We start from the raw sequence: 10,954 nt of genomic DNA, 5'->3' as shown, positions 1-10,954 counted from the left end.
AAATTTCAAATTGGATGAATGAATTTGTTGATTTTTTATGGTTGATGACTTTTTCTATTTCTAGTTTTGCTAAAGTGAATTGAAATTGGATGAATGAATTTGAAAATTTTTATGTTTTGAGTATTTTTTGGTGTTTGATTAATTTAGTTTGGGTATGGATTATAAACTTATGAGTGAATCGGTTGAGGTCCGATCCTCTATCACCACCACCACTACCATTGATTTTGGTCTGGTTTGTCGTAGGAGTAGTTTTGGACTCCATGGCAATAGTTGGTGCAAATTGAGTTATGAAAGGTTGAAAAAGTGAATTGAGATTGAGTGTAGGGTAGTTTAGAAATTTTATTAAAAAATCAATAAAAAATTAAGATTTGGATACTTTTGTCATACGAAACCCATCTTTCATGGGTACAGCGTTAATTTTCTTAGTTTATGGGTACTTTTGTCAGCGTTCGTAAACTTTATGGGTACTTTTGGTAGTTTTTCCTAATGCTTTTTTCAGAATATATTGCTTTTGTATATCAACCAAAACGTTAGTAATTTTTTACATAAATTAAAAAGTATTTATTATTATTATCATGGAAAAATTTGTATTAGGCAATTCTAGATTTAAATAAATTTTATAGATATAATTTAGGTTTAATTATTCTGTTGGTTTTTATAATTTTGTGAAATTTTTAATTAGATCTCTATACTTTTTTTTTTAATTGGATCTCTGCACTATTTTTTTTAATTAGATCCCTCTTAGTAGTAATTGGCTTAATTATATAGAAATCCAACTAAAAAAAATTGGTACATAGACTCAAATAAAAGGAAAAAAATTATAGAGACTCAATTAAAAAAAAATTAGTGCAGAGATTCAATTAAAAAAAATATATATAAAAACCTAATTAAAATTTTTATAAAATTATAGAAATCAACAGAATAATTAAATCTATAATCTATAATCTATATTATAGGAACCAACAAAGCAGGATTTAGTTTTGCATTGTAAGTAGTGTATATGTTTTGGTTAAAACTTAAAAGAGATTCAATAATGTTGTAATAACAAATATATATACAAATTTCAATATATTTCAAAAGGCACCGGTATAATTATGCAATTCTTGTACTTGTGACTAATTTTTTAGTTGTGTATTTTTTTTTCAAATTCAGTGTTAGATTAAAAGTTTGTATTTTATAAATTATTTCAAATTTTGTATCAACTAAAAATTATTTGATATATTTTTTACATATTCAAAAATCAAAGTAATACATGTTTAAAGTGTACAGAAATAAAATCTGTTCAATTATACTCTTATTGGCATCATTCTTGCTGGGTAGTTTTTCAATTTTTAGTTATTACTAATATATAATTTATTAATTAATCATTTAAAATATTAAATTATTGTTAATATATTTTTAGTTTAATTATTTTGTTGGTCTCTATAGTTTTGCAAATTTTTTAATTAGATTCTTATATTTTTTTTTCTTTTAATTGGGTTACTACACCAAATTTTTTTTAATTAGGTCTCTTTTAGTAGTAATTAGCTTAATTGTATAAGGACCCAACTAAAAAATAAATTGGTGGAGGGATTCAAATAAAAAAAAAATGTAAGGACTCAATTAAAAAAAATTAATATAAAAATTCAATTAAAAAAATATAAAAATCTAATTAAAAATTTTATAAAACTATAAAAACTAACAGAATAATTAAACCTATAACGAGATGAGTTGAATCGTGTGTATTTCTAAGAAAAAGGCTATATGTGAAGAGAAATCAAACAACTCAGCTAATTCTCTTTGTAATGGATATAAGTTATGATTCGATATATATAAAAAATCGGATATGAGTCACTGAATAGGCAAATGACATCGATGTTAATATAAGTAAGTTACACTACTTTTGTCTTTTTAAAAGTTAATTTTTATCTATCTAAACGTTGAATTAGAATCTCATAAAGATTATTTGTACCAAATTATTTTCATAATAATTCATACATGTGTGTTGTTTTAAAGTTTTATATTACTATTAATTTTGATATATAAAAAAGTTCAAAGATTATATTAGCATATATAAATTAAAATTGTATAAAGAATATAATTTGCAACACAATAACTTTCTAATCTAATGATAGGCTTTACAAAAAATTATTCCAATTAAAATGAAAGTGATTTAATGTTGTAACATTAAATTAAACTTATACATGTATTATTTGGTACTAATTATATATATTACAAATTTATTAAGTAAAAAATTGGTTCAACTAGCTTGATCCACATATTCACACATATATAATAAGGTTTATGTCACATTAGCATTTTTGTTTTAGTTAGTTGACACTACTAGAGTACTAGGATCAAATTGAAAATGATTTGGTGGCATGCTCATAGATTTGACATGGATAGTAACACTTTAGTCTTCTCCTTTCAGTAATTTTACATTGGAATCAAATTGAAAACGATTTGAAATATAGGATTTGTTTGGTATATATCTATTTTATTTTCTCATTTTCGAAGTTTTGCTAAGAAGGAAATAAAAAAAAAGTAGAAATAAATAAACCATATTTCTTGATATATATCATTTTGTTGTGTTATTTTATTTACAAAATTTAAAAACTAAAAACAACAACAAAAAATGAAAATCAAACTGAAAAATCAAACAAAATAGGCTCAGACAAATTAAAATTGAGAAACATGAAAGGTAATGTTGACAGTTAGAAATTGAAAACAAAAATAAAAATAAAGAGCATCTAATTAAGTACAGTTAATATATTGGATTGAATTGATAGAGCCCAAAAAGAAAGCAATAGAGACAGAAAAGGCAGATGATGATGACGATTAAGTCATGTACAATGTACATAGGGAGTTGGAAAAGATGTCTTGCCTAATCTTTATATATATATATAAAAGAAAAAAGAGAAAGAAAAAAGAAAGAAAAGAAGGGGCAGACCAATTTTGACATTGAATAAGTGTGGACATTATGTTGTCATGCAAACCCTTTAAACCAATGCAATTCTTTCAAATATTGGTTCATTTTCTGTCCTTTTTGGTTAATATGTCGATATTATGTCCTAGCATGTCCCAGCTCCTCCAACATCCTACACCACTTCCATCATACCAACCCCATATTATAAAAATAAAAGCTTCTTCGCATCTTGATTTGATTATTTAGACATGGCTGAAAGTAATAAAGCACAAATTAACAGTAAACTTCTCTACATGGAAAGGGGTGGCAATGGGTACTCAAAAAAAATATGAGTACTGTGAAATTTATCGTCAAAAAATATCAGTCAGTATAAATCTCGTTGGTAAATATTTATCGTCAGATTTATTGCGTCTGATGGTAATTACAATCGAATTTTCTGACAGAATATAATAAAACAAAAATGGATCTTTCGTCGACGTCACTGTTGGAATAATCCGACGATAACATTTGGCGCCAGTTCATACGATTTTCCACCATATTATCGGTGGATTTATCCGACGCTGATACCGATGGAAATGTTATTTTAACTTTTTTTAAAAAATAATGGTACAGTTGGAATATTTTGACAATAATTTTGACAGTAGCATTTTTATTTTAATTTAAATTATGTTTCCTTGTCCATTTTTAGTGTACCCTGATAATTGACAATTGAAATAGTACTTCAAACCTGACGTGAAGTACGAAAAATATAAATTGCAAATACCGAATAATGGTAACTGAAATATTTGAAATAATGCTAACTATATTACATTCACAAAACTATGTTTACATTCACTGAAACATGTATTACAAATACGCAAAATTTCTTAAAGAAATACATATCTCAAAACTATGTTTACATTAACCCTAATCAGATTCATCATCTTCTTGACAACACTAGTTTTCTGATTATCATCGAATTCATCTTCCTCTTCTTCGTTGCCATCGATATCGTCTTCTTCTTGAAGATCGTCGTTCTCTGCTGGAAGTGCGTCGGCATCTAGTCCAAGGTCAATGATGTCATCATCTATAATAGCAGACCAAAGGGAGATCAGCTCACTGGTATGAATCACCGTTTTCAAAGGAGTTGGGTCATCAATCTGGTAAGGTTCCTGACGCTCTATCGTATCATCAGACTCGATGCGGCCTCTTGACTTAGTCTTAACCACAACCATGCCCAACTAGACTTGCATGAACCCAGATAAGATAAATAGTATACCTAACATGTATTTTAAGGTAGAATAAAACGATTGTATTACCTATATATCCTGGTTATATTTACTTCAGAGATATCGTAGTCCTTATATCGTAGTCCTTGTGCTTTCGTGTTCTTTATCGCAAACTTGGATCATTGATGTAATGGTAACCATCAGTCTAGATTTTATCAACAAAGATCTTGTCATAGTATAGTCCTAAACCGACAAATAACCACTCGATCAAATTTTAATATGGTTGTCACTAGTTCAACCCCAATACAAGTTAACTGAGAGTATTAGTCTCGGGTCGTCCACAAGAGAATGGGCAAATGTGTGAGTCAAGGTTGGTTAGAATTCCAGGGTTGAGAGTCATAAACAAGAATTTAAACTAACAAACTTAACATGTAAGAAACTTAAAGTGCAAGGAATTTAAATCAAACCAATTAAAGCAAGAACTAGATAAATGTCAATCTATAAGACACTATATAAACCTAATTATATTCTAGAGCTAGCTAAGCGACTAAAATTAACAAAGACAATAACTAAGTAATTAGAATTTTGGGTTTTCAAAAATGAGATGTAAAAGGATTCTTGGCTAAGGCATGGGAATTGGGATCATCATCCTTGTCTAACAACCATATATTGACAATTATGAGGAACCAAGCCCATCAAGTTTACTTCTACAATTGAAGTATGTCAAATAGGCTTGATCAATTTCAACTCATAAGTCCTAATCTAACTATTAATCGACTTAGTAATAGATTAGTGTCAATGGGTATCAATTTGACCAACAAGGGTTCTCAAATCACCAATTCAATTAGACCCAATGACTCAAGGTCACCCAATTCCCTTAGGCTAAACCAAGAGTATAGAAAACTACTCCATAATCAATAAAAACATTTCATCAAATACATGGTAGGCACTAACTAAAGACATGTCTAAATTGCAAAATTAACTAGAGATTAAAGTTACCCACTAACAATTATCAATAGAAAACAACTTAAGTAATACCATGAACCATAGAAAACATCAATGCACTAACAAAAGTTCAAGATCAACAAGATTCATAAAATGAGATGAAGAAGGGAAAATAAAGAGAAGACAAAATTCTAACACAAGATCCAAGCAAATTACAACTAGAGAAACTAAGATTAAACAAATAAAGCTCAATTCAACAAGACCCAATTCAGAAATTCAACACAAGATGATCAAAACAAACTAAATCTAGAGAGAAGTAAGAGTTTCTCTCTCTAGAAAAACAAGAACAAAAACTAGCAAAAATTATGTGTATGTTGTGTATGATTGATTCCCCCTTCCCCCATCAATCCTTGGGTCTTTTCCATGCAGAAGCAAGTTAGATTTGGGCCTGGAGTCTTTCAGAAATCGCCAGCCATGTTTTCTATTAATGAGTCATGTGCTGGACGTCACGCGTGCGAGTCGGTCACGCGTGCACGTCGGCCATGCATGCGCGTTAGATGAACTCCACAAACCATGCGTGCGCGTCGGCCATGCGTGCGCGTCAGTCAATACTGCACTAGGCCACGCGTACGCGTCAGTCACGCGTGCGCGTCGGTACCAACTTCTCCAAACCTCTATTCTTCATGTTCCTTCCTCTTTTGCATGCTTCCTTTCTATCTTCTAAGCCATTCCTGCCCTATAGATCCTGAATCCACTTAACAAATACATCACGGCATCGAATGGTAATGGAAGAGGATTAAAATTTAGCATTTTTAAGGTTAAAGAAGCATGTTTTAATCCATGAAGCACAATTAGGAAGGAAACACAAAAACATACAATTTATATGAATAAATGTGAAAAATATTGATAAAAACCACCAAATTCTACACAAGATAAACCCTAAAATTGGGGTTTATCAAACATACCATTCACATTTAAACATGCAACCTTGTATGTTGTGCGATAGAAATACCATAATTAAATTATGTTGTGAAACACACCAAACCAATCAGAATAGACTGATGCATATGCATTATAGTTATTTTTTTAGTAATATTTTATATAGAATAACCCTGAATCTTGCTTAATAATGAAGTGTCCTATGGTTAATTTTCCTTTGTCATTGCAGGTAGAGAATCAATGAATCTTAATTGATAATGAAGTATTTTATTATTATTTGAATATTACTTTGAGTACTTTTGGTTTAATGATTATTTTAGGAAAGTGTCAAGAAAAAAGGAAAAGAAAAAAAAAACACAAGCAACGCAAGCCACCTAAGGTCCAATATGAAGACAAAGAAGCGTGTTGCAAGCCAAAAGAAGGAAGTGTGTGATGAGCGGATAATTTATACGCTTTTTGACACTGTTTTTAGTATGTTTTTAGTAGGATCTAGTTACTTTTAGGGATATTTTCATTAGTTTTTATGTTAAATTCACATTTCTGGACTTTACTATGAGTTTGTGTGTTTTTCTGTGATTTCAGGTATTTTCTGGATGAAATTGAGGGACTTGAGCTGAAATCAGATTCAGAAGTTGAAGAAGGACTGCTGATGCTGTTGGATTCTGACCTCCCTGTACTCAAAGTGGATTTTCTGGAGCTACAGAACTCGAAATGGCGCGCTTCCAATTGCGTTAGAAAGTAGACATCTAGGGCTTTCCAGCAATGTATAATAGTCCATACTTTGGCCAAGAATAGACGACGTAAACTGGCGTTCAACGCCAGCTCTCTGACCAAACCTGGCGTCCAGCGCCAGAAAAGGATCCAAAACCAGAGTTGAACGCCCAAACTGGCACAAATACTGGCGTTCAACTCCACAAATGGCCTCTGCACGTGCAACACTCAGGCTCAGCCCAAACACACACCAAGTGGGCCCCGGAAGTGGATTTATGCATCAATTACTTACTCATGTAAACCCTAGTAGCTAGTTTATTATAAATAGGACCTCTTACTATTGTATTAGGCGTCTTTTAGACCATCCTGGATTGTATTTTGATCCTGTGATCACGTTTTAGGGGGCTGGCCATCTCGGCCATGCCTGGACCTTCACTTATGTATTTTCATACGGTAGAGTTTCTACACTCCATAGATTAAGGTGTGGAGCTCTGCTGTTCCTCAAAGATTAATGCAAAGTACTACTGTTTTCTATTCAATCCTTCTTATTTCGCTTCTAAGATATCCATTCGCACCCAAGAACGTGATGAAGGTGATGATTATGTGTGACGCTCATCATCCTTCTCCCTTATGAACGCGTGTCTGACAAACACTTCTGTTCTACATGAAATGAGCTAGAATGAGTATCTCTTAGATCTCCTAACCAGAATCTTCGTGGCGTAAGCTAGAATGATGGCGGCATTCAAGAGAATCCGGAAGGTCTAAACCTTGTCTGTGGTATTCCGAGTAGGATTCAATGATTGAATGACTGTGACGAGCTCCTAACTCGCGATTGCAGGGCGTTAGTGACAGACACAAAAGGATAGTAAATCTTATTCCAGCATGATCGAGAACCGACAGATGAATAGCCGTGCCGTGACAGGGTGCGTGAGCATATTATTCACTGAGAGGATAAGATGAAGCCATTGACAAGGGTGATGCCTCCAGACGATTAGCCGTGCCGTGACAGGGCATTTGATCATTTTCCCGTGAGATGACCGAAAGTAGCCGTTGACAGTGGTGATGTATCACATAAAGCCAGCCATGGAAAGGAGTAAGACTGATTGGATGAAGATAGCAGGAAAGCAGAGGTTCAGAGGAACGAAAAGCATCTCCATTCGCTTATCTGAAATTCCTACCAATGATTTACATAAGTATCTCTATCCCTATTTTATTATATAATATTCGAAAACACCATTATCACTTTATATCTGCCTGACTGAGATTTACAAGGTGACCATAGCTTGCTTCATACCAACAATCTCCGTGGGATTCGACCCTTACTCACGTAAGGTATTACTTGGACGACCCAGTGCACTTGCTGGTTAGTTGTATCGAAGTTGTGACAATTATGAATTAAGATCAGAGCACCAAGCTTTGGAGCCATTACCAGGGATTGTTCGAGCCTGGACATCACAATTTCGTGCACCAAGTTTTTGGCGCCGTTGCCGGGGACTTAATTGTTCCTGTTTGGCGCCAAGAATCGTCTGAGATCCCAATCCCGGCAACAACACCAAATTTTTGGCGCCGTTGCCGGGGATTGTTTGAGTTTGGACAACTGACGGTTCATCTTGTTGCTCAGATTGGGTAACTTTCTTTTCGTTTTCTTTTCAAAAAGTTTTCAAAAACTCTTCTTTTGTTTTCGAAAAAAAAAATGTTTTCAAAAATTCTATTCAAAATTTTTAAGAATGAATTCTAGTGTTTCATGAAGCATGTGAAGCCTGGCCGGCTGTAAAGCCATGTCTAAATTTATTTGGACTGAGGCTTGCAATTTGTTATCAAGAGCAAGCTAGTTGTTGCTAATCAACCTGCTGCTGATCCTCAATCACCTGCTGAAGCTTGGCTGGCCATTGGCCATGTCTAGTGTTTTGGACCGGAGCTTTCTTTGAAAAGCTTGGCTGGCTAGTGAGCCATGTCTAATTCCTGGACTGAAGCTTTAGACTAAGAATGCAAGATTCCTGGAATTCATATTAAAAATTTTGGAATCCTTATTTTCCTTTTTCAATTAATTTTCGAAAAAAAAAATCCAAAAAAAAATTAGAAAATCATAAAAATCAAAAATATTTTTCTGTTTCTTGTTTGAGTCTTGAGTCATATCATAAGTTTGGTGTCAATTGCATGTGTATCTTGCATTTTTCGAAAATTTCATGCATTCATAGTGTTCTTCATGATCTTCAAGTTGTTCTTGGTAAGTCTTCTTGTTTGATCTTGATGATTTTTTGTTTTGTGTCTTTTCATGTTTATCATATGCATTCTTGAATTCTTAGTGCCTAAGCATTAAAGAATTCTAAGTTTGGTGTCTTGCATGTTTTCTTTGCATTAAAAATTTTTTAAAATTATGTTCTTGATGTTCATCTTGACATTCATAGTGTTCTTGGTGTTCATCTTGACATTCATATCATTCATGCATGCATTCATTATTTTGATCTAAAAATTTCATGCATTGCATAATTTTCATGTTTTTCATAAAAATTTCAAAAATCAAAAAAATATATTTCCCTTTTTCTCTCATCAAATTCGAAAATTTGGATTGACTTTTTCAAAAAATTTTTAAAATCAAATTGTTTCTCATAAGTCAAATCAAATTTTCAATTTGAAAATCTTATCCTTTTCAAAAAAATCAAATCTTTTTCAAAATTCTTAGTTATTTTCGAAAATTCCAAAAATATTTTTCAAAAAATCTTTTTCTTATTTTTATACCAAATTTTCGAAAATAACATAATCAATTAATGTTTTGATTCAAAAATTTGAAGTTTGTTACTTGCTTGTTAAGAAAGATTCAAACTTTAAGTTCTAGAATCATATCTTGTGATTTCTTATGAATGAAGTCATTAATTGTGATTTTAAAAATCAAATCTTTTTCAAAACTAATTTCAATCATATCTTTTCAAAAATAACTTCTTATCTTTTCAAAAATTGTTTCAACTAACTAACTAACTTTTTGTTTGTTTCTTAACTTTTTCAAAACCACCTAACTAACTCTCTCTCTCTAATTTTCGAAAATATCTTCCCTCTTTTTCAAAAATTTCTTTTTAATTAACTAATTATTTTTTTTTAATTTCAAAAATTTTCGAAAATTACTAACATTTTTCAAAAACCATTTTCGAAAATCACTAACTCTTTTTCAAAATAATTTTCGAAAATTATCCCTCCCACATCTCATTCTATTTATTCATTCATTACTAACATCTCATCTCACCTCTCTTCCATCCTCACAGTTGTGTTTCTTCCATTATATTACATTCTTTGTCTCCCCATCTTCTTCTACTCACACAGGGATCCCTATACTGTGGTATAAAGGATCTCTATTATTATTACTATTTTTCTGTGCCTTCTTCTTTGTCATATGAGTAGGAGCAAGGATAAGAACATTCTTGTGGAAGCAGATCCAGAACCTGAAAGGACTCTGAAGAGAAAATTAAGAGAAGCTAAAATACAACAATCCAGAGATAACCTTTCAGAAATTTTCGAACAGGAAGAGAAGATGGCAGCCGAAAATAATAATAATGTAAGGAAGATGCTTGGTGACTTTACTGCACCTAATTCCAATCTACATGGAAGAAGCATCTCCATTCCTGCCATTGGAGCAAACAACTTTGAGCTGAAACCTCAATTAGTTTCTCTGATGCAGCAGAACTGCAAGTTTCATGGACTTCCATCTGAAGATCCTTTTCAGTTCTTAACTGAATTCTTGCAGATATGTGATACTGTTAAGACTAATGGAGTAGATCCTGAAGTCTACAGGCTCATGCTTTTCCCTTTTGCTGTAAGAGACAGAGCTAGATTATGGTTGGATTCTCAACCCAAAGACAGCCTGAACTCTTGGGATAAGCTGGTCACGGCTTTCTTAGCCAAGTACTTTCCTCCTTAAAAGCTGAGCAAGCTTAGAGCTGATGTTCAAACCTTCAGACAGAAAGAAGGTGAATCCCTCTATGAAGCTTGGGAAAGATACAAACAGTTGACCAAAAAGTGTCCTTCTGACATGCTTTCAGAATGGACCATCCTGGATATATTCTATGATGGTCTGTCTGAGTTATCTAAGATGTCATTGGATACCTCTGCAGGTGGATCCATTCACCTAAAGAAAACGCCTGCAGAAGCTCAAGAACTCATTGACATGGTTGCTAATAACCAGTTCATGTACACTTCTGAAAGGAATCCTGTGAGTAATGGGACGCCTATGAAGAAGGGAGTTCTTGAAGTTGAT

General features: G+C 32.4%; 1 non-coding gene across 1 annotated transcript; it reads right to left on the bottom strand.

Annotated features, from left to right (window-relative positions):
- Positions 1–10,627: 10,627 nt before the first annotated feature.
- On the bottom strand, positions 10,628–10,735 carry LOC148549077 (small nucleolar RNA R71). The gene has a single exon (XR_015897472.1). It is a non-coding gene; the product is annotated as a small nucleolar RNA R71 (small nucleolar RNA).
- Positions 10,736–10,954: the final 219 nt, after the last annotated feature.

This window comes from Arachis ipaensis, chromosome B8, assembly GCF_059453495.1.
Source record: "Arachis ipaensis isolate K30076 ecotype BB chromosome B8, ASM5945349v1, whole genome shotgun sequence".
Classification (NCBI taxonomy): Eukaryota; Viridiplantae; Streptophyta; class Magnoliopsida; order Fabales; family Fabaceae; genus Arachis; species Arachis ipaensis.
Note: the sequence above shows the minus strand (reverse complement) of the source record. Positions and strands in the feature narration are given on the sequence as shown.